Raw genomic sequence first — 25,266 nt, forward strand, 5'->3', positions numbered from 1 at the left:
ACCTAGAACGCCATTCCAACCCAGGGTTTAACCCCTCAGGTTGCACCGGGGTCAGACGCGGGCTCTCCCACCCTCTGCACCCCCTTCCAGAACCCTGCTCCCTACCGACTGGGGCGGTACCTCTGGAAGAAGAACCGGTCGAGACGCTGATTACAGACGTCCCACCCTTCAGGTCAGGCTGATCCCGAACCTGGCCTTCCAACCTCCGGCCTAGAACCTTTGGTGGAATATTTACCTGGCACTCCAGGACTTCTGGGGATTTACAATCCATCCCCCTGAGGCTCACAAACGACACATATGTTGAGTGACTGTCTGTCTGGCGCTGATCTCCCATCCCCTGTCCACCTGACAGTGCGCGGAGATCCCCCAGAACAGAAGTGGTGTCACCCTGGTCACTACACGGGATCCTAGCCCAACTGGGTAGTCCCTGACCCACCGGCTCTTCCACTGGGGAACTCATCCCCCAATCACTTCTCACGCTGGACTCCTGTACCCTCCCTACCGGAGCGGTACTGCCAGACTCCAGAACCACAGGAGCCCTGTTTACAGGCGCTCCAGGTCCTCTACTCACTAAGAGATCTTCCTCAAGTGGACTAACAGGACAGCCTAGGTCCCCAACTTGGTGTTCCCTCATGAAACCATCCAAGTCCTGAGGCAGGGTTTCGGGCGTCTGGGGACCCTCGGTCACCCCCTCACTCCTGCTCCACTGAGCCAGGCAGTGAGCCCCTACACCCTCCTCGCTATCCTGGGACCTAGCTGGGCTACACTGAGCCTCCTCCACCACACTGGGCTGGAGGATCTCTGACCCACTATTGTTGAAATCACTCACTAATGACTCTAGAGAACCTCTGGCCCTTTCCCAGCGGTCTGCTTCCTCTGCAAGTTCCCATGGACAAAAAGAGCCATACCTCAACAGGTGTTGGCGCAACCCGGGATAACAACTACTGAGCATCTGCTCTTTGATAATCATATTGAGTACTCCATCCAAATCCTGCTCCGGGTTAAACACCAGCCAGTACACCAGTGCATCATGACATTCCTCCACAGCCTCCTCCCAAGACTGGTGAGACAGCTTCTTACTGCCCCTGAACTTCAACCTACATTCCTCCTCTCGGGAACAAGGTACCACACTCGGGGAACTGGGAATGGGACTCTCTGTACTGCACTCTATATCGCTGCCACCACTGGACTCCACCCTCACTGGGGAATCCAGAAAACTACCACTGTGCTCAGGGGACAGGGAAAGGGATGAGGCGCTATCTCCTACGCTGGACCCAGCAAGGGACTCCCTACCTACGGGGTCCTCACTCTCTACTGGCGTCCAGGTACTGTCATTTTCTTCTGAATCTTCAGGGCTCCCCACAGACCCACCACCCTCCAGGTGTGAGGCCCGGGCCCTTTCTTCCTCACTGCGCTCACGTTCCCATTCACCTGCTTGCCATCCAATCATGTGGTTCCTCAGTTCGTACACAGTGTCTGACTCTCTCACCCCTATGTTTCTCTCTCTACAGAACCTTTCCAACTCCTGCATACTGTAATAAACTAGATCACTGGGATCAAAAGCAGGCTCCATTCTGGTATACGTTCTAGAGAAAAGATCACACAGGGAACCTAGGGGTCTGCGTTTAACACAGGAGTACACAATTCACAAAGGATTCAGCAAGCTCTCTATCCCAGAGAACTCACACTCACTTGCCTAGTGCCACACACCATTCATCCACACACAACCCTCCCCTCGGACTGGTAAGGCAGTTTCTACCACCCCTGATTCCTCAACCTGACCACAAGTGACAAAGGTACCAACTCTGGGCGCAGGGCGGGGAACAAATGTACTGGACACTATTATGCTGCCACCACTGGATCCCCCCCTCTGGTGAATCCAGAAAACACAATGCACTTAGGGGGATGATCTACCCTCCCGAGCTAGGAACACCTAACTCACAGTGCACAAGAAACACATTTCCAAAGAAATGACATTTAAAAACAAACTTAAAACAATAATCCCTATACCATGTGATTATCTAAATGCGGAGTTTTGTGGTGCAGCCAGTCGCTGCTGCGGTACAGCGCAAACGCAAGTCCAAATCCCACCGCTGATCACCAATGTTAGAAATGGCGATTTCTGGTTGGCTAAGGCTTGCGCCAAAGTCAGGCAGAAATCACCACTCTAGTCAGGGCAAGGAAGTTACACGCCAAAGATAACCCCTGCTCACCCCCTTGGTAGCTTGGCACGAGCAGACAGGCTTATCCCTGAGGCGATGTGTAAAGCGTTTGCGCGCGCACCCAGCAACAACACCCAAGGCCCACCACAAAGGAAACTCCACACAAGGTATTATAAAAAAATAGCCTTTGTATTACCAAAACACATTAGATAAGAACACACACTTTACAATGTGCCAACAGGCACGGGCAGAATTTACAAGGGATTATATGTACAGGGGACAGGGCCACATGGACCACTGTCAGGAATTAGCACTTTGTAGAAATTAGCACATAGGATATAAAATACTGTAGTACAAAATAGCAAATGTAGCCCACAACCAGTAACTACTGGTATCAGGTAAGTACCACCTACGCAACCCTAACCACCTTAGGAAAATATCGCGCAGGTAACTAGGACCTCACTAGCACCACCTGTACTAGGGGAAAACAAACAACCACCAAAGTATCACAATATCTGTAGGGGTAAACGCACATTACACATGATGCATCGCAACACATTCAGAGGTGTAGGAAAGGAAAACACATGATGCATAAAATACATTCAGCGGTGTAAAACAAGGCACATGACGCATAAAAACACATTCAGAGGTGCAGGTTAAGAACAAATAGCGCAAAACTCACATAAGCCACCACCTGTGGCAGTCCCTAGGCCAACTGGCCTTGAAGGGGCAAGGACGCCCTGTGTCCCAAAGTCAGGGCAAGATTGCGCAAGCCAAAGCAGGTGCCAAGGCACAACCTACACGTTGCAGCTGCCCACTAAGTGCTGGGCAGCTGGGAAAATGAGCATGGGCACCACTGTGCCTTGAACACGAGTCTGTCCACCCTGGAAGCCTTCTAGGCTCTGAAGGAAGGATGCCCCCAAAACAGCGTGGGAGCCTCGTGGGCTCTAAACAAACAATGTGCCCCGTCGTGGGAGCCTTCTAGGCTCTAGACAAATTATGCCCTCGTTGGAGCGCACGAGCGCTCTAAACCAAATCTGCCCCCAATGATGGAGCCTCGTGGGCTCAAGACAACAGGAAATGCCCCCTAGAGCCTCGTGGCTCAATAACAAAGGTGCCCCGTTAGAGCCTTCAGGCTCTGAAACCAAGAGTGGGGGCCAATGTTGGAGCGGCCCGCTGCCTTCCGGGGCCGCTCTTTCTCAGTAAAACAACTGCCCCTGTATGTTGGAGCGCCACTAGCGCTAAGCAACCACCTAGGCTGCTTTGTGCCCCCCCCTCAGGCCAGAGCCCCACTCACCGGACTTCGTCGGGGGAGGCTCTCTTCGGTGGCCTTGTCGGGGGAGGCTCTCTTCAGTGGCAGCACTTCTGTGTTGCGGGAGCGCGGGGTAGGCTCCCGCCCGCTCCTGCTGGCTCCTCCTTTCGGTGGCGTTCCTCTTCCCGGCGCGGGGCTTCCCTCAACCTAACGGGAGCCCCGCGTCCGTCAGCACGGACTTCCGGCTTTGACACGCCCACGTCCTCACCGCGGCTGCCTGGCTTCCTGGCCAAGCCCGGGTCGCGGCGGTGATCTTTCTTCTGTTTCCGTGGCAGCGAGGGGTGGGCTCCCTCCAAGGAACAATAAAACGGGGTAGGCACCCGCTTAGCAAAATTCAGCGAGAACGGGAAGGTCCCTGGCGGGGTGGGCACCCGCTGGGGATATTAATTCCTTAATAACGCGGGTAGGCACCCGCGATGGTACCAGTATGCGGGGTGGGCTCCCGCCTTTAAACCACGGCAAATAAGCGGGGTGGGCACCCGTGACAGCCCCAGTATGCGGGGTAGGCACCCGCTATCAGAAATAAAGCGCTCCTGGCGCTAAGGGCAAAGGGGGAAGCGCTTTCTGCACTAAAGGAGAGTCCAGCGCTCCCAGGTGCTGGAGGCTTCAGCAAAGTCCCAAATCAAGCGCTCCTAGCGCTGTAAGTCAAAATAGAAGCACTTCCAGGCGCTTCAGGGGAGAATGTAAAAGTCCAGCACAATCCTGGAAGGTAGGCAGGGGCAAGGCTGGGCCAGGGGCCAGCTCACTGGGCCCTCCAGGCAGGAAGGCAGCCCAAAGTGGCAGTTCCTCCTGGCCTCCAGCAGCAGCAGCCCCCCTCAGGATCCTGGAAGAGAACAGTTTCTGTGGGGACACAGCCCCATTTTTATACAGTAAAACCCTTTGTTCTGGGTTCAGGGTGAGGGGAAAAACCAGTCGCAGCTGATTGGGGAGCACACTTGATGTGCTCAGCCCCTCACTCTATTCACTGGCAGGGCTAGGGTTGTCAGTCACACCACAGGGGGCGGAGCCAGCATTGTGTGGGGAAAGCCCTGCCCTATTCAGGTCGAAGGTGCACTCCTCCCCAGCCATCAGCATGCTAATCTCACACTCACCACTGGGGCAGACCCAACCAGACTCCTGGAGCCAGGCTCACCAGCCAGCTCCAGCCAATCACACGCCAGACACCTTTTACACTAATATGTCAACTCCTAAAAGTGGCACTTCCGCACATGACATAATCACGCATCATACATCATTGCGAAGCATTCGATCACACGAGTCCGCACATACCAAACTCGAGCCTGCACACCCCACGCATCAGGAACTACCAGGGACACATACATTCCCCATGCATTCCTATGGGAGGGCAGGCCTATCTCACCACATGCACTCAGAGGGCGCACGCACTTTACCCTGGGACACAGGGAAAGTGCGCAGAAACCAAAAACCACTACCAACAAGTCACCAATAAAAGCAAAAAAAAGTTCAGGGGTGAACCTGCCAGAAGGGCCAAGTCCAACACTAATTATTAGTTTCATGGTGGCAGTCCCTGGGGCTTGGGGAGGCCTGTGAGGACCCCCACCCAATTTTAGTAAAGCCCTGGGGAGGTTGTGGTCCCCGGGCTTGGGGGTCCGCGAGGCCCATGCCCTTATTTCAATAAAGCCCCAAGGAGGTAGCAGTTCCCGGGCTGCGGGGGGCCGTGTGCCCCCACGCATAAATTATAAAGCCCCAGGGAGGTGGCAGTCCCCGGGGCCGTGGGGGCCCATGGGGTCCCGACACCATAATTAGATTTGCCCCAGGGACATGGCCCACCTGGGGCTTGAAATAAATGAAGTGCGGGAGACCACGCTTAATTTTTTTTAATAATTTCGTCTGGATTCGCGCACCCAGCTCGAATTCGGCCAAAATTATTTGAAAAATACTATTTTGGGGTCTGGGGGTCACTGAGCAGGCCTCGGGGGGCCTGGTGTTTTTACCCTGCCTCCTTTTCTTGTATTTTAAAAATGTTTAAACTGTTTTCTGCTGCCAACACTTCCTGGTTTGGAGTGTTGACGGCCAACCAGAAGTCAGCTCGTGCTCAGGAGGGTTCGCAAACCCTCCTTGGTGCTCAGATATCGATATTTTTATATTTTGAATTTCTCTGCAACTACTGAACAGATTTACACCATTTAAAAAAGGCACGCTTTCTAGACCAAGACCTACCCTTTTGCCAAATTTGGCGTACTTCCGTTCAGCAGTTCAGGATGTAGCTTTGTTTAAAGATCCTATGGAATTTAAAATTTTCTCAGCCCCCGCTTGACGAATCACCCCAAAACTTTCAAGATAGGACCTGACCTGAGTGAACCTTTTTTGGGGGGGGAAATTTTGCGGAGATTCGTCAAACGGCACCAAAGATGTTGGCAAATCAGAAAATGCTTTTCCTATGAAAACTAGGTCCTAACTATAACTACCTACTGGCGACTGCCAGTAGTTTATATATATATATATATATATGTATATATACATATATATATATATTCACTTAAAAAACCATAGGTTTCACACATGTTATAGTTAGCTGGACATTTCCCTCGTAAAAAACCAATGAAATTCCCCCGTTATAGTTAGTGCAGGCAACTATAACTCACGCGACCGCAATCCTCTGCTGATGACGTCAGATATTACATCACTGTATTTAGACACCTATTTACCCATGTCTTCTTCCATTAATCTTTAGCTATACATATATTACAAATATTTATTTTTCAGAAAGACACATATGTAATCAGTGATATAATATCTGACGTCATCAGCAGAGGATTGCGGTCGCGTGAGTTATAGTTGCCTGCACTAACTATAACGGGGGAATTTCATTGGTTTTTTTACAAGGGAAATGTCCAGCTAACTATAACATGTGTGAAACCTATGGTTTTTTAAGTGAATTTGCAAGGTTTTTTAAATGCTAATTCCTAACTATAACGTGTGTGAAACCTATGGTTTTTTAAGTGAATTTGTACGGTGTTTTAAATGCTAAGTTATGTATTTATTAATATTTTTTTTTTCAGGTTTTTCACCGTGCGCGCAGGAAAAGACAGACACAAACCCAATTGTTGTGCTTCCAGGTATTTTATTTCTCAACCACCACAATCGCCCGGACGGGTTTCGGCCAAACACAGCCTTGATCACATGACGCGCGTTGAGAGCCCAGGTATTCTATTTAAAGTGCACAGTTCCATACACGTGATAATTATTGCAGAAACATAGAAGAAATACATAAATGTTTATGTTTTCTTACTTTTTCTGTTTAGTAATACAATCATTGCTTCAAATTTTGTGCAAAGTCAGCCATAAATATAAACAAAAATTTATAAATATATATAAATATATATTGTTAGGTTAAATCCATTAAAATGCATAATAAATACATTAAAAACGAATTCCATGTAAAAAACATAAAATTGTTTTTTGGAAGGTGTTTTAAATTACATCATTTTAAACACGTGTTTTAAAACATATTGTTGTAAAATCATGTGCTTCAATAGGGAAAAAGAATGTTACATATTATATATATCATACTTTTTGTACAAACTCAATGCAAATAAATGTTGAAATAAGGCTTTATGATAGAAAAGTACACTTGATAGACTTCAAAAAAGCAATGGACTGAAATAATTGGATTATATTGCATATTGGTGGCTCTGACTCTGCCTCTCTTTCTATCCTTGTCTCACCATGTTCTATCTTTATGTCTACCCCTTTGTCTTTCCTAGCCTTTCATTTGCTTCAGCATCTCTCACTATCTGTCAATACCCTTCTTTGCTGATATTTCAAATATGTTGTCAACCTCTGTCTCAATTACACTTTACTTCACCGCCCACTGTTTACCTTGCATCTATACACCCCTTCCTTCTCCTTACCTTCTGCTACGCCAAATCTATTTCAATCTATCTTTTTGTACCTAATTTCTCCCTACCTCACCAGTCACTAATTTCCTAGCTATATCTATCTATGACTACCTTTATCAACTCATGTTAATTGTCTACCTCTCTTTCTCTGCCTCACCTACTTTTCTGGCTCATATATTTCACTTTATCCCAGCTCTTCAACCTCACCTCTTTTATTTCCCTCTTTCTCTACTGATCTACTGATCTCTACTGATCTCAACACCTCTACATACTTACTCCACAATCACTATTTAAGCCCTTAGCTGCTCAACATCCCCACACTCCAACCCCCTGTGCTGAGCCCTTTTTTGGCTATTTTGGGTAGTTTTCGTATACAGCTCCATAACTTTTTGTCCACATAAGCCATACATGCCTTTTTTTTAGCAATATCATGGGGATTCTAAAACTACCCAGGGTACGTGGATTACCCCAAAGGGAATGGAGAAAATTCGCAAAATATAGCTAAATTCTGAGTTTTGGGGGATAAATAGAAAAAAAGTGCTCTGGATAAGTGTCGGTTTTTTTCTTCTAAAAATGGCATCAACAAACGGTTTGCTGTGTAAAAGTCACCCTCTCCCCAGCTTTCAGGAACACACAGAGCTAAATTTAAAAAAAGAATTTACCACACTTTTGCCATTACTCAAAGAGGTAGCCCATTTTTCCTATTTGTTCTACTCTCAACCTACTTCCAGTCTGTAGTGGAACAAGTGTAAAACCTATGGGTAATCCATAAAGGCTAGGGAGTTATGAAATGTAGACACAATTCTGCATTCATCAAGGGGTCATATGTGTTGATCTCCCAAGGTTTTCCCCAATAAATTAACTCTTGAAAAAAAGAAAGATTAAAAATGAGTTGGAAAAAATGACCATTTGTGACAACATTTTCAATTGTAACTTTTTGTCTCAATGGCTGATTTACAAAAGCAATATACCATTGCATCTACCTGGCCCTTTGGATTGTGGGGATATATAGGGTTTGTAGGCTTTCCAAGAACCTGGGTACCCAGAGGCATCAATTGAGCTGTACCATACAATGATTTTTCATTGTGTACTGAATATAGACCAATTCATATGGTGAAATATGTGGAGTAAAAAATAGGTATCAAGGAAACCTATGTATTTCTGAAATGGGCACACAAGATATGGAGTTTGAGAGCAGTGGTTATTTGTAAATTTCTGAATTTGTGGGTACCCGTACTAGCATATGAGTTGGAGAGTAGTTTTCAACATTCTTCTTTCTTGCACACTGGCTTACATTAGGAAGGCACAAATGCTACAAAATCCAGTTAGTAATAACAAATGTCCTACTTTCTTATGCTCTCACATGTCGTTGGATAAAAATGATACTACACTTGTGTGGGTCGGACTAGTGCCTGTGAAAGGAAATGGCCTAAATGTGCAACATGGAGGCATCACATTTTACCACTCAAAACTGACTCACCCATTTTTTGCAAAGGCGAGAGATGTAGACTTTGGGCCCTAGCTCAGCTGGCACCCAGGGAAACCTAGAAAACCTGTGCATTTTCAAAAACTAGACATTTAGAGGATTCCAGGATGGGGTGACTTATGTGACTCTCACCAGGTTGTTTTACTCAGAATCCCTAACAAACCTCAAACATTGACTTACAAAACACATGTTGTTCACATTTCTGTGATGGAGCGTTCTGGAATCTGTGGGGAGCCTCAAACTTCCTTCCACTCGGCATTCCTCAAAGTCTTCCCCAAAAAAATGGTACCTCACTTGTGTGGGTAGTCCTAGTACCAGCAACAGGAATTGTTCCAACTGCAACATAGAAACATCACATTTCTCCACTCAAAACGGACCCGTTTTTTGCGAAGTGAGTAGCTATGGAATTTGGGCCCTAGCTCAGGCAGCACCAAGGGAAACCTAGCAGACCTGTAAATATTTTTAATCTAGACACCTTGACAAATCTAGGAAAGGGTGACATGTGCCACTTTCACCAGGTTGTCTCATCCCTTTAAAACCTCAAACTTTAACTAAAAAACACATTTCCCTTACATTTCTGTGATGGAAAATTTTGGAAGCTGTGGAGGGCCACATACTTCCTCCTACCCAGCATTCCCCAAAGTCTTATGATTAAAATGCTACCTCATGTGTGTGGGTAGGCCTAGTGCTCGTGACACGTAATGGCACAAAATGTAACATGGATACATCACATTTTCCCACCCAAAACTGACCAGGTAGCTGTGGATTTTGGGCCCAAACTCAGGCGACTCCTAGGTAACCATGTAAGTCTGCACATTTTTGAAAACTAGACAACTAGGGAAGTCCACTATGGGTTGTCTTGTGTGGCTCCCATGAGGTTTTTTTACCCACAATGCCATGCAATCCTCACACTTTGCCTGAAATCATGCATTTTCCTTATATTTCTGTGATGGAAACTTCCGGAATCCACAACATTCCTACCACCCAGCATTATCCCATTTGTATTGATAAAAATGCTGCTGCACGTGTGTGGCTGAAGCTAATGCCTGCGACAGGAATAGATCAAACCAAAGTCAATGGTAGCCCTAGCGTGAGGACTCCTATTGGCCTCGGTTCGATCCGTTAAGTCGTTAACGGTGAGAATGGGCCCTAATGTTAGGATGGTAAAGACCCACCTCAATCTTTTATTAAAAAAATAAATTTCTGCCATACAGTGGGCTGTCTGTCCCCATGGGACAGACCAGGGTTAATTAAAGTCATCTGCCCCCAGATGGTAGAATGAGTGTTGCCCCATTTGCTTAGGATCGGGGCATAGCTATGCCCATGCCCATGCTAGGCAGCCCCTTATATTCAAAAATAAAACATCATGCTGTCTAGTGGGCTCTCTGCCCCCCCCCATGGCCCAGGGGGCATAAAGACTGTTGTGCCCCTTAAGTTGGGGTGCCGGCATAACCATGCCCATAGTGGGAAGTCACCACCCCCATATTTTTTTTAATTCATCCTCTGGAGCCTAGTGGGCTTTCTGTCCCCTGAGAACATATCAGGGGTAGTTATCCCCATCTGCCTACTGGGGGCAGAAAGACTGTTGCTCCATTTACCTGGGATGAGGGCATAGCAATGCCCATGATAGGCAGTCCCACCCCGATATTAAAAAAAAGAAACAATCCCTGGCTTCTAGTGGGTGTTCCTTCCAAGAGGGGCACATCTGGGGTAAATACTCCAATCTAATCCCCAAGGGGGGCAGATTTACTGTTTTGCCATTCAGTTGGGATTGGTGCATGGCCATGTTTATGGTGGGCAGCCCTCACCCCATGTTTTTTTAAGTCCCTGGTCTCTAGTAGGCTTTCTACCCCCCTGACTATCTCTCTTGTTGTGGTAGAGGCATGGCTATGCCCATGGTGGGCAGCCCCCAGCCCTATATTTAAAAAAAAAAAAAACATTTCCGGGTGTCTAGTGGCCTTTCTGCCCCCTCCCTAGGCATATTGAGCATAATCATCCCCCAACTGTCCTCCAGGGGACCAGGAGGGCAGAAAGACTGTCTCTCTAGTTGTTGTGTGTGGAGGTGTGGTCATGACCATGCTGCCAATTATGGCAGCCTCCAACACCTAGAGTTATTAAAAAATATGACCCTGGTGTGTAGTGGGCTTTCTGTACCCCCTCCGGGGGCAGATCGGAGGTAATTAACCCCATCCCCCAAGGGAGGCATTAAGACTATCTCTCTTATTTGGGTGGGGGCATGGCAACTATATTTAAAAAAATACATTACCTGGTGTCTAGTGGGCTTTCTGCCCCTGGGATGGCAGACTGGGGGCAATCACTCCATCTGTCCTCCGGTGGGAGGTGTAGGCTGACTGTCATTATAGTTTATCAGGGTGGGAGCAGGTCCATTCCTATAATGGACAGCCCCACCCCTTGAAAGATTTTACAAAGCCACCCTGGTGTCTAGTGAGCTTTCTGCTTCTAGAGAGGCATTTTAGGCATCAATACCACAATTTGCCTACCGGAGGGTACAGAAATGGGTATGAGTTGGCAATGCAGCGAGCGCAAGGTAAGTGTTATTTTTTAAATTCTATTTTTCCTCATTGTCGTCGGTCAACTTTACCTCCCACCCCGTCCCACCGATCAAAGGGGAGAGATATCATTTGAAAGGGGAGCTTCTCCCTTTTCCAACACCCCAATTAGTGTTTGGGAGGCAGAGATTTGCCCCAAGTACTAATGCAGAGAAAGTTAAAAGAGCCTATTGGCTCGTTTTACTTTCACTTTAGTTTCACTTTCGGTGCCTCAACCGTTTTGGCCAATAGCTGAGACCCACACTGGTGAGGTAGTACAGCTGTTGGCCATTAGCCCACAGCAGCACCTATAGGGTTATGCCCTTTGTACCACATTTCTATCCACCTCAACTCTCTCTTCCAGATACATATCTCAGAATCCCACCTGTCTCTACCCCTCTCTCTCCTATCTGTGCCTACCTCCACTTCTCTTCTTTCCTACCCATGTCTACACAACCCTGTTCTCAGCCTTCTTAGTACTTTCCATCTCAGTGCTGTGTCTCTTTCCTTCCTCTACTAAACCTCTTCCTCAGCCACATCTATTTCTTTGCGTCATAATTCTGTCTATGCCTTACCTCTCTCTACCTTTCTCATCCCCTCTGACACACACACTCTCTTTGTCACCGCTCTTTCTACTTGACATCTCATACATGATCTCATCATTCTCCCTTAAATTTCACTCTCTCAATTCACAACCTCTCAATTTCCCCCTCTACTTATTTCTACCTTTGTTACCTTTATGCTTTCTCTCTCACAACCTTACTCCTTTATCTTTAACTCTTTTTCAACCTCTAGCCCTCTTTTTAAACTGCCATTGTCTTTTTTCTATCTTTCATTTCCCACTCTGGACTACCTTTGAATACACCTTCCCTGCCACTTACTTTTTACACTCCCACTCTTCCTGTCTTAATGTCCCCTCTATTTCCCAACGTTACATCTTTCCCTGCTCCACCTATTTTTCCCTCCAAATAATCATTCTAATGTTCACCCCTCTCAATCTACCTTTGTCTCTAATTTACTACCCACTGTAGTCAACCTATCTACCTGGGAACTCTCCTAGACCCTTCTTGCCGCCAAACTACACCACCCAGCAGCCTCCGCTGCTAGGAAGAGAGCCCGGATTGGCTCCTGCTAGTCCTGCCCCTGCCCCTCTGGCCTCATAGCCAGACTTTGACTCCCGCTTCATGGGACGTGCACGGATGATGCCTGAGCTAAGCCCAGGCCAAGGGTGGACCTGTACATGCCGATCAGAGCCCATAGGAGGCCAGGTAGGGCTATCTCCCTTCTGCCTGATCCCAAGCTTAGGGTACTGTAACCCCACCCCTGTACTGCCTGCTACCCTGTGCTGCTTCCTGTCCCTGCCCCTCTGCTGCCTGCTGTCCCTGTGCTGCCCGATGCCCCTGTCCCTGAGCTGCTTGATGACCCTGTACTGCCTGTGGCCCCTGTGCCTGTGCTGCTCCCTGTCCCTGTGCTGCCAGCAGCCCCTGCACTGCCTGCTTCCCCTGTCCCTGCACTGCTCCCTGTCCCTGACCCTGTGATGCCTGCTGCCCCTATGCTGCTCCCTATCCCTGACCCTACTTTGCCTGTGGCCCCTGCACTGACTGATTTCCCTGCTCTTGCTCTGCCTGTGGCCACTGCACTGCCTTGTGTCTCTGTGAAGTCTGCTGCCCAGGCGCTGTCTGCTATGCCTGTGCTGCCTGCAGCCCCACGCTGCCTGCTGTCCCTGCCACAAAGCTGCTCACTGTCCGTGCTCATGTGCTGCCTGCTGTCCCTGCCCTGCTTACTGCACCTGTCCCTCTGCTGCCTGCTGCCCCTGAATTGCCTGCACTAGGATCTCCTACCAGGACCACTAAATGGAGACAGCCACAAACCACATAGCAGAACTGCGCAATGGGCACACCACCAATGCACCGCCAGCTGGACAATGACCAACACCGGGATGTCTGGTCATCTTGCTGCCCGATGGTACACCACCAAGGATCTCCTGGGCTCCGAACTCCAAAACAACAACTGTGTCTCCTTCCCTCAATCGACCAAAGGTCCCTTCATCTGCTAACACTGCCTCTTCTCCTGCGAAATATCCTATGAAAGATCTCGCACCCCTCCTGCCCACAAGACTAAGAACACGTCGCCACTGCTCCATTGTATCCTGCCCAATGCCCACTCACTTTGAAAACATGTCACAGAAATCTGGGACACTTTCACCACCCTCTCCATGGATGTTACCTTCATCAAAGAATCATGGCTCAATCACTCCTCGAATCCCAAAGTCACCACTGCCACTCCCAAAAGGTACTAGATGATACACTGCTACTGTGCCAAGAATAAAGTGGAGGCATAGCCATAATCTTCAAGGAAACCAACAGATGCCCCATCACCAGCGACGACCCCACTCATCTCATGGAACACCATCATTTTCTAATACAAACTGATGTGAAGACCACGATAAGAGGCACCCTCGCCAAGAGACTCCCAGAATCCTGAGCAACATTCTGCCGTGCCATCCCCAACCTCATTGCCTCCCTAGCAGTCGACTGTCACCACTATGACCTAATCGGCTACCTCAACCTCCACATCGATGACCCCAATAATGCCAACTCCATCGCACTACTGGAGAACCTGGCCAACATCAGCCTCACCCAATTGGTCTCAGAACTCACGCATAAAGCCAGACACACACTGGACCCCCTTTTCACCTCCAGCAACAGAATTAAATTCAGCCATACTACAGAACTCTCCTGGACTGACCACACCATAGTACACTTCACCATCAACGACGCCTAGCACACCATCAACTGGTGTTAGATCTCCTCCCACCACAGCTGGAACAAGGTCACTGAAACTCAGTTGGTACACGTCCTCACCACTTACCAGCCCAAGGCCTCAACAGACCTCAACCGGGCCATCCAGAACTTTTCTGCCAGGATTACCAACAGCACTGACAGAGTCACCCCACTGAAACCTACAAAATAAAAAAAAAAGCCCTAAACATGCCAGCTGGAACACCCCAGAACTCAGGACCATCAAGCACAACTGCCACCATCTGGAGAAACGATGGGTAGCAAGCAAAAACCCCGCCGGCATGGCAGCTCACAAAACAGCCCTCAGCAACTATCACCTGCACATCAAAGAAGCCAAGAAAGCAGCCATTACCAACCGCATTGACTACGCAGCCAACCACACAAAGGAATTCTTCGAAATAGTCAAAGAATTCCCCAACCAACAGCAATAGAGAACACCATCCACTCCTCCCTCCCAAGAACTCTGCGACACCTAGGAGACTGCTTCCACAGGACGATCACCAACATCAACAGCAATTTCAACATCCAAAACCACCACCCTCATAACCGATGACATCAAACACCAGCCAAACCATCACCACCTGGTCACCGCTCACCACCCTCACCACCTCAGCCATCATGTTTTCCAATCATTCTGGGGTGGTCACTGACCCCCACCCCCACCACCGCCACAACCTTCCAACGAACCCTATCAGCACACAGATCACCAGCATACTTAATACCTCCATCTCCACAACAAGCTTCCTGGACAGATGAAAGCAAACAGACGTCAGACCCCTCATAAAGAAAGAAAGCCTCCACTGACTCCAACAATCTCTAAAATTATTGTATGATCTCCCTATTCCCCTACCCAGCCAAAGTTCTCGAGAAGCCAAAAACCAGCAGCTGTAAGAATTCCTGGAGCAAAACCACCTACTTGATGCCTCCCAATCAGGATTCTGTGTCAGCCACAGCACAGAGACCGTGCTGATCGGTGTCACTGACGACATCTGAACCCTCCTCGGCCCTTTAGAACCCTTGGCCCTGATCATCCTCGACTTCTCAGCGGCATTCAACACAGTCTGCCACAACAGCCTTATCAACAGACTCCACAACATAGGCATTCAGACAGTGCCACCCAGTGTTCATTGTCCTACAGTCTTTGGATAACGTGCAGGTGAAATGGAGAGTTGCAATGTTTTCTTAAAAAGTGGTTAGCCTCAGAAAATCTATTGTTAATTAACTGATCCATGTAGCGTTCTCTTGTCATATTTTAAATGTGTCTTACGTGCTATGATTTTATCTCATTTTTTACCCTATTTTTATTCATGATGGGCATTAATAATGAATTAAATCTGTATATATATGATTCTTATTGTAATTATGTTTTCTTGGAATGCTTTTATGATTGTATTTTACAACAATCGAATAAAGCTGGTCTTTGACTTTGACATAGGCATTCATCAAGATGCCCTCAAGTGAATCACCTCTTTCACAGGATGCACACAGAGAATCCGACTGCCTCCCTTCACCTACGCACCAAAAGACATCATATGCAGCATCCCGCAAGGATCATGCCTCAGCCCCACCCTGGTAAACATCTGCATGACCCCCCTCGCAGACGTTGTCAGATACCATGGACTCATCATAATCTCCTATGCAGATAACACTCAACTGATCCTCTCACTCAAGGAGGACCCCTGCAACACCAAAACCAGCTCCTGCAATGGCATTACCAACGTAGCCGAATGGATGAAAGACAACTGCCTCCAACTCAACTCCAACAAAACTGAAGTGCTGATCTTCGGGAAGAACACTTCTGCATGGGATCACAGCTGGTGGCCTGCAGAACTCGGACCCACACCAGCTGACCATGCACACAATCTCATCATCATCCTCAACAGCCAACGGGCCATGAACTGACAAGTTAACGCAGTCGCCATCTCCTGCTTTCACACACTTTGCATGCTCCTCAGAATCTTCAGATGGATTCCAACAGACACTAGAAAGACCTTCACCCAGGCCCTCGTCACTAGCCACCTCGACTACGGCAATGCCTTCTATGCCTGCCACTCCACCCAGGTCCTCAGAAGACTCTAGACCGTACAGAACACTGCAGCCAGACTGATCCTGGACCTCCCCAAACGAACAAACATCACCCCCCATTTGACTATAACCGCTGGATCTAGCAACGGGTCTTTGACAATATATATGTCCGAGAGCAAAGTTTCTCCATTAATAGTGGGGATCGCATAATGTTAAAAAAGCTTTTTTTTACGCTTAATACTCCATTGTAGTGTTTTGTGTTTGACTTTTTGGGGGAAATTTTGTTAAACGCATAAAATACTTGACTGCATATTCTTTGTGGATTAGATCTATAAAAAATTATCATATCTGTTAATATTTAATACCTTCATTGATCTGTACATGCTATGTGCAAAATTTGTAAAGTAGTATTCTCTCAGGTCAGGAAGAGCTAGTCCCCCTTCTGCACCGGGTCTATAAAATGCATCCTTAGCGAGTCTAGAAACCTTATTAGCCCAAATAAAAGTAAAAAACAAGCCTTGCACTTCTTTAAAAAAATTCATTTGAACCCCATTTGGAATAGCTAAAAAGTGAAAATTACATAATGGTAAGATCAATATACTGATTATAGCTACTCAACCTATTATTGGTATAGGAATATCTTTCCTTTTTATCAGTTGGTCTTTTATCTTATTATAATGACGGAAATAATTTAAGGCATAAAGATCATTAACATTCTCCGTAACATACATGCCTAGATACTTCTTAGGCTGAGTATTTACCAATGGACTCAATTCTGCTAGTAAAGAGTCAGATGTACAATTATAGAGCAGTATCTCTGTCTTAGATTTATTTATTCTGTATCCCCCAATAGATTGAAATTCCTGAAATATATTAAATATAGGATTTTGGACTTCAATGTTAGGTTTTAAAAAGAGAGCAATATCATCAGCATAAAGCTTGATGGCTGTTATATTCGGCATGCGAGATGTTGAGCTGCTAATTGAACAAATGGGGCTCTATAAAGCATGCAAAAAGTAGAGGAGATAGAGGCGGTTATAGCCAAATGGAGAAATCAGGGCTTTAGCAAAATAGGGGACTTTCTAATTGGGGACTGGAAAACCTGAACTGAAATAGAGCCGTGTATTGAACATAGTAAAAAAATCCTTCAATGGTCCTTTGTCAGGGTTCGACATTTTCTACAGGAACTTAATCTATTACATATCAATGAGGCCAGTAAATTAGCTGAGCAACTAGTAGACCCCAAACACCATAAATCGATCGGTGTCTGGACCTCCTTCTTTCAAGCTCAAACAGCTGGTAAATTCGATCAGAAAGCATAGAGAAAATGGGAAACCCAGGAAGGGCTACAGATCTCTATCATGGCATGGAATCAGATCAATAAGTTTAATGGCTCTTTATTGAAAGCGTCCAATTTAAGACAAATGCAACATCACGCTAAGTATCTCCTCTACGGAACGCCAGATTTTTTGCATAAAATAAATCCTCAGATTTCTGCAAACTGTTTTCACTGCAATATGGAGGGAGGAGGAAAATGGACACATATCATATGGGACTGTTCAAAGATAAATTGATTTTGGGTAAGGATTAATCAGTACTGCTTTAGCATATTGAAAGCTCCGAAGGTACAAGATACCCAAACAGTGGTGCTAGGATACTCTCCTGACTTAATAGCCACCCCATTGCAAAAAAAAAAACATATATATATTTTGGTTCTGGTAGCAAGGTCGTTGATTCTTCAAAAGAGGCTGTCTAAAGATATCCCAACTTTTCAACAGCTACTATGCAAACCTGATAAGATTAAGGAATATGAAAGAAAATATACTCTTAGATCGAGCTCATATAGGAATTCATGACTTTATGGGAAATATGTGTTGAGAGACTGTAGGTACCTGGTGTGCTGCTGGGTTGAATACACAACAATCATGATTTTAGAATTATGCTACATGATTCTTGCTCTAAAATGGTGAACTATTCAAATTTCGCTTCTTTTATTGTATGTTTTTTATATTTTTAGTCATGTAGAAATGCGAGATGTTGTAATAATTTATTATTGTACTAAGCTCTGATGAACTATCCCTAAATAAAAATATTTTAAAAAATTAATTGACTGCATTTATTACCTTTCTTCCCTCCAATTCTAAAGCACTCTGATTTCCTTCGGGATCATGTTCGCGCTATATAAAAGTTTATAAATAAATAAACATCACTCCCCCTCCCCCACCTACGAGCCCTCCATTGGCTCCCCATCCAGAAGAGATGCTAGGGCAAAATCATCACACATACCTACAAAGCCCTCCACGACCTGCGACCTGCCTTCCTCAACCACCGACAAAACTTCCACCAACCTGATAGATGCCAGCGCTACTCTTCACTTGCCTCACACACACTCCCCGCATCCGTCACAGCCACAGCGGTGGCCGCTTCTTCTTCTACAGCACTGCCAAGACCTGGAACGACCTTCCCCTCCAGCTCTAAACAGCCCACTCGCAGGCAGACTTCAGAAAGAGACGCAAAGCCTGGCTCTTCGAGGGAGACACAGCACCCAGATACCCCTAGGGGTGACAGTGTTGCGTTGTACAAATGATGTTTGATTGATTGATCTTTCTGTGCCCTACTTCTCATTCTGTTAATTTCTACCTCAATGCTCTCTCTAGTATTTCTCTGTACTTCTTCCCCATCTTTAAGGCTGTGTGTATAGGTCTACAGCTCTCTGTCACCAGCTCTTGCAACCAAAACTCTGTTCCTACATTATGTTTTCCTCTAACTCATTCCTCTGTAAACCCCATCCTTTTCTCCTTACATCTCATGATCTCAATCGAATGTATGATGTTACAACGCAAACATTTACAACGTATGCCTTTACAACGCAGTTTTTACATTGCAACATCCATTACAACGCATGATTTCACATCGAATGCCATTACAACGCATTTTTAGAAACTACACTTACAACGCATTCCATTACATCGCATTATACCTTCACAATGCATACCATTACAAGGCATACAGTTACATTGCATTTAAGGTAAGTGTTGGATAGTGTAGGGGTAAAAATTACTATTCCCACTCCAGTGAGTGCAAAAGTAGGGTAAGTGTTGGATAGTGTAGGGGTAAAAATTACTATTCCCACTCCAGTGAGTGCAACAGTAGGGTAAGTGTTGGCTAGTGTAAGGGCAAAAACTATGCGTTGTAATGGTATGGCTGTAATGGTATGCATTGTAATGGTATGCGTTGTATTGACATGCGTTGTAATGACATGCGTTGTAGTGACATGCGCTGTAATGGCTGCGTTGTACTGGCTTGCTATGTAAAGGATGTTGCGTTGCAATGACTGCGTTGTAAAGGTAGTGCGATGTAATGACTGTGTTGTAAAGGTTGTTTTCCTCTCAATCTCTAGCTCTCTACATGTCTACCTCATTCCAAAATCAGTTTCATTACCCCATTATTCTTTTTTATTTTGTTCACTCAGTAGAACTAGAGACCACTAGAGAAAGAGAGGAAAGACTAGGCAGGGAAGAGAATTAAACAGACAATTATTATATTTCATTAGATAAAACAGTGAAAACCTTCAGAGAAGTACTTTGATGTTCACTTTTGCAGCAAAAGAACCAGTGGTCAAAAGGGTTTTATTTATGATTACAAATATTGGCCAACAAAAAAACTTCAATCTCAAGTACTCTGTGCTTATGTTTTAATATTATGCACTGGTCCACAAAGCATCCAGCAAATGCTTAGTGTGTCTTTTCAACAATTATGGAAACCAGCATGTTAGGCAATGATTTGTAGTTAAAATATTGCTTTTGCGTGATAAAATATTTAGATCCAAACACAAAAAAGAAATGGCCTTATCAATACTTGTTCAAGTTTTTTTTGCACTAATTGGCTGGCAGAAGTCAGGCAGCTTCAGCTTTCAGCAGTTTTAACATGCTCCCATTTCTGAAAGGTTAACATATAATTTAGTGTCCTTTGAGATCATGAAGACTTCTATTAGCTGCAAAAGCACAGAAAATTAACAGCTGTTTTGCACCAGGGTCCCCAAAACAGTTCTTGTCTTCCTTAAGATGGCACTGAAAACAAACAGGTTCATGCCATAAGCCTCTGACCAAACTCCCTTATCAATACAAAAAGAAAATCTAAAGGGAGTGTAATCGTGTGTTCCGGAGAGAGTTCAATAGGAAAAATCTGTAGGATCCTCAACAGCTATTTTCGGTCAATGGTCTATGCTTTGCCACTGGCGTACTAGTAGTTGGTAGCATCATCATCGGGTCTTATTTACTCCACCAAGAGGAAATCTCTCTGAATAAAGAGATTAGCTGTGATCCACATAAGAATGATGGTTTTAAATTACTTCTTATCTAGAGAGAAATGATTTATTAAAAGTCTGGATGGGGTAACGTTAAAAACGGAGAGTGGATGTGCAATTGGGATTTACAGTGTGTCCCTCACATTGCATAGTAAAAAATGGTCTCCATGTTTAAGCCCATCTGCGCCCCCACCGGGTCAGGGGCTTTCGTCAGGACCAATAGTATCGGGGATCCCTTTGTTGTCCACGTTAGGCGGAACACTGTCACTTGGATTCACTATAGTCTATGTCAATTCATTCTAGATAAAAAGAAATCACTGTTCTCTGCTCATTTTTGCTTAAATAGACCCCATAGGTTTGGTGGGGAGACGGTATGGCCACCCTCTTGCGGTACAGCGTGTCTGCTTTAGTCTGGTCTTTCACATTCTGCATGGAAATGTGGGAAACAAAGGGATCCCCAATACTATTGGTCCTGACAAAAGACGCCGACATGGTGAGGGTGCAGGTGGGCTGAAACATGTTGACCATTTTTAGGTCGAGTCTGCAGCGCGCATGCGCAGTCTGCAAGACATATTGAAGTTAATAAAATGACTGTAGTCCTGCCTGCAACATACAATAGGTTCACTCCAACTTCGCTCACCTTTGCTGCCTCAATACTCGTTGTTCAGCTGATAGCTCACTTCCATTTATTGCTGAGGATCACTGGCCAACTACAGTTTTCTTGCGCTGGCATTTGTTTTGTGTTGTTCGGGAGAACTTATTTTCCTTTGCTGCCCTTCTCCCAGACATGAGTGTTCAGGTTTTTTCTTTCACCCCAAGGGTTCTGCAGTGTTGAAGCAGCCGTCCGTTTGTCACCATCTTTTTTTCCCTGACTGGAAAACTGCTGCTGCTGCTGGTTGTGCAACACATGCAATTCTCCATTTCTTTCCTGCCTGTATTTGACTGTATCTTCCCTCCCGTCCCTTCCTTCCCCTCTTGTTGCAACGACACCTCCTCGCTATACCAAAGCTTTTCCCAGTAACTGGCTCCACTACTTCAGAAGATCTAAACAAAGCTGTTCCTAACTTTACAATTTTTATTTGCTAGAGAGAGTTCAACAAATGCTGTTACTATGTATGGATTGTGTCTATCGGGAGGTGTCAGGAGCGACCTTTTTTTAAATGCAGTTTCTGTAGTTTCTTGCGACCTCCCAAGCCAGCATCTCTCTCTGCAAGGGAACCCTGCCCTTGCAGAAAACACTTAACAAAAGCTTTAATTTTCGGTGGCTGTTGCATCACTGCATGAGGGGGCACCTTCTGCCTCTACCTCTGCCAGGGTGCCTGGAAATCCCTTTTAATGTGTCTGTGGTCTCCACCCCGCCTCACAGCCATGGGAGCCAGAAGCGCAGGGCCGGACTGACTACCGGGCGTTTTGGAATGCTGCTGAGCTGGGGGCTGATTTAGTTGATGGGGACCTGCGTGTACTGAACGAAATTCGTTTTGCTTTAATTATTTCGAAGTACACGCAGGTCTCCATGACCGAAATCAGCCCCCACCGCAGTGAAATCAGCCCCCTGCTCGGCAGAATTGCAAAACGCTCGGTAGTCAGTCCGGCCCTGCAGAAGCGCTGTGTTGTCTGCCTGCTGGGCCGTGGGCGAGGCTCACCCATGGCTCCCAGGCAGGAATTTCAGGTATCACAGGTGTAAACAAAGCGCCAAGTGTCACGCCGCTTCACAATGGGCAGCTCTGACTACACCATTTGTTTAAAATCAGAGCGCTCACTGCTCAGCAGCTGTTCCTATTTTTTTCCCACAAGCTCGGGAGAGAAGACAACAGTTACAATAGATCTTTCTATGCACCCGCTAAAAGGTGCACAGTGAGATATAGGTAAACTACTTTAATAAAATATCTGACATGGTTTTGCTCTTACGTTAAATGTGAGGCAGGTAGGAATATAGAGAATTATTCTAAAACATGTTAACCCCTTGCATGCCCGCCCCTTTCCCCGCCCAGTGCCGCGCTTTGCATTAGCGGGCGGAGTTCATGACGAGCTGGACTCGTCATGGGCACAGCGCCACCGCAGCCCATGACGAGTCCAGCTCGTCATGGGCACTGAAGGGGTTAAGGTACTTCCAGATGCGCTTTCGTCACTGGAGGCTTAGTGATTCTTTGTTTACCCATATGATATACAGGGGCAGATCTATATTGGAGATGCGCCACTTTTACGCCGCCGTTGCGTCTTTTTTGTGACGCAGCGGCGGTGTAAACTCTGCGCCACGTTGCGCCATATTTACATCGTGACGCATCTATGGAGATGCGTCACGATGTAAAGCCCTGCGCCACGTAAAACCTGCGTCAGGTTTCACGTGGGCGTGTCGACAGAGGGGGGGTGTTCCGTCGCAGGAACACCCCTGAAAAGTGACTCAGTCAAATCTATAAGATTTGACTGAGTCACTTTCCCAACGCTGATGCGCCAAAACCCTGCGCCTGCTTGAAGCAGGCGTAAGGCTTGACGCACCATGTTAGGGATAGGGTAGGTTGGAACAGTGCTGGAGTTGCGTCGCGCTTGCGACGCAACTGAAGCACTGCGCCAACCTTACGCCATCGGATGCGTCACGCATCTGTTTATTCCTGCGCCATGATGCGCCGCATTGTAAATGCGGCGCATCATGTGTGGCGCAAGGGTAAACTTGCGTGACGCATCATTCCTGGCGCATCCTTGCTGATTTGCAGGGATGCGCCAGGAAACATAAATCTGTCCCACAGTACATTCAATTGCTAGTACATTGAATGTGAGGTTGTAGGAATATAGAGAACTATTCTGAACAAGCATTTGTAATACAATTGGTCTCACATTTACGTAAGTTTGAGCTAGTGCCAATGTAAATGACAAGGACTTAATTTATGTTTTGGTTTTTAAAACATAAATAAAAGGCGTTGTCATTTGCAATACTAATAGCTTAAACTCTTGCACTGCTTGTTTACTATGCGATCTGAGGGACACATTGTATATCACAATTGCACATTCACTTTCCGTTTTTAACCTTACCCCTATCTAGATTTTTAATAAATAATTTTTCTCTAGATAAGAGGTAGTTTTAAATCACACATTCTTATGCAGATCCCAGCGAATCTCTTTAATCTCCTAGTGAAGGAAATGCTACCAAATACTGATACGTCAGTGGCAAAGTATTTACCGTTGACCGAAAATAGCTGTTGGGGGTCCTGCAGAATTTTCCTACTGATATCCCTCCAGAACACACGATCCCATTCCCTTTTGATTTTTTGTTGCTATGTACCTGGAAGCTGACTGTGGTCCAAACACCTGATGCTCGCCTTCCCTCCTATTTTTACTGTCACACTCCCTTCTCCTCCAGCCACCTATTTGGGGTTTCTGGTGGGAAGGGTAGTAATATCGAAAGATGTCCTTCATCTTTTCTGATTTCCGGGCCTACTTTTTCCAGGTGAGAAGATACATGCAAATGAATTCTATAGTCCCCACTGTCAGCAGGCTCTAATGAAAACGCTGGAGGAGGAGGACAAAGCAAAGAGCTAACCAGCCCATGGGTAGACAGTAGATGCTGCTTCAACAGTCTGCTGCATCAGACCGCTACTTAATCTCCTTATGCCCCAGCCATCTCCTGTCCTGCTTTCGAGGAAGGAAACATGGCCTAGGCCAAGACCTTCAGTGGCCTAGTCCAACTGCTGAGGCCCAGGCAGAAGGCAAGTTACAACTCTCCCATGCAAAACCACCCAGTGGCACCCAACCCTTTGTTTTCTCTAACTCTGGCATGCCAGGAAGATCACAGGGCCAGAACACCAACTCCAGAGGTCCATCTAATTTCAACCCCTCCCCCCCTCCGCCTCCAGGGAGGACTGACCAACGCAGCCTGACCTACTCTTCCATCTTGGCTTCAGACTAGGTTTCTGTAATCTGTGTCCAGGGCATAGTTGTTTGCGAAAGGGTATGTCACTTCATTGTGCAAAGAATTGACAATGCAAATGAAGCAGTTGTCAAAGCTGTAGTGTTTCTAGTCTTGGCCCATGCTACGGTCCCTTATCAGCTTCAAATGATTACTTTACCACACATACTTGCAAAAATTAGCCTCTTGATATGAATCCAGCAGTGTCACATGAAAGAATGATCCGCAAATGTGAGCCACTATTTATGTGGGGTCCGGACCTATTTTTGATCCCAATCCGACCCTGGATGCAGTGCTTAGCAGTGTGAGGGATGGAGAGGTGTGAGGGAGACACACAGTTTATGGTTTTCAGTAATCTTGCAGCTTTGAGCAGCTCACTGGCCCCTTTATGGTATTTCTTATTATCATTCCCACTTAGAGGATACCCCACTGGGTTGTCCAACCTGAGATATCTTGTCTAAAATGTTATTGAGCTGGGACTTCTTTAACTCAAGTGTGTAACTAGGGTAGTATGGCAGGCACCCTTGACTATCAGCAACTGCGTACTTAGATGGTACTAAGTAACATTCAGACAACATTCAGACCAGCAAACCCTTTCAAACTTTGTGCATTGAACAAGAGGTGCTCTTGTTGGTGCATTCTCTCCTCTTCCCCCTACCAGCCTCCTCTCCCACGGGAGTGCTCAACTCACGCAAGACCGATGTGTCGATGTATGTGTAGCACACATCTCCAGACCCAGGGCAGGATGTAGTTTTGACTTCGCAGGGATTTCGGGCTTCGCACCGGATTTGCTGGCACTTGATTGCGGAAGCTGCAAGAGAGAGGAGGGTTTGTGACAATCGATGCACTCACTGGAGTATG

This window comes from Triturus cristatus, chromosome 4_2 (assembly GCF_964204655.1).
Source record: "Triturus cristatus chromosome 4_2, aTriCri1.1, whole genome shotgun sequence".
Classification (NCBI taxonomy): Eukaryota; Metazoa; Chordata; class Amphibia; order Caudata; family Salamandridae; genus Triturus; species Triturus cristatus.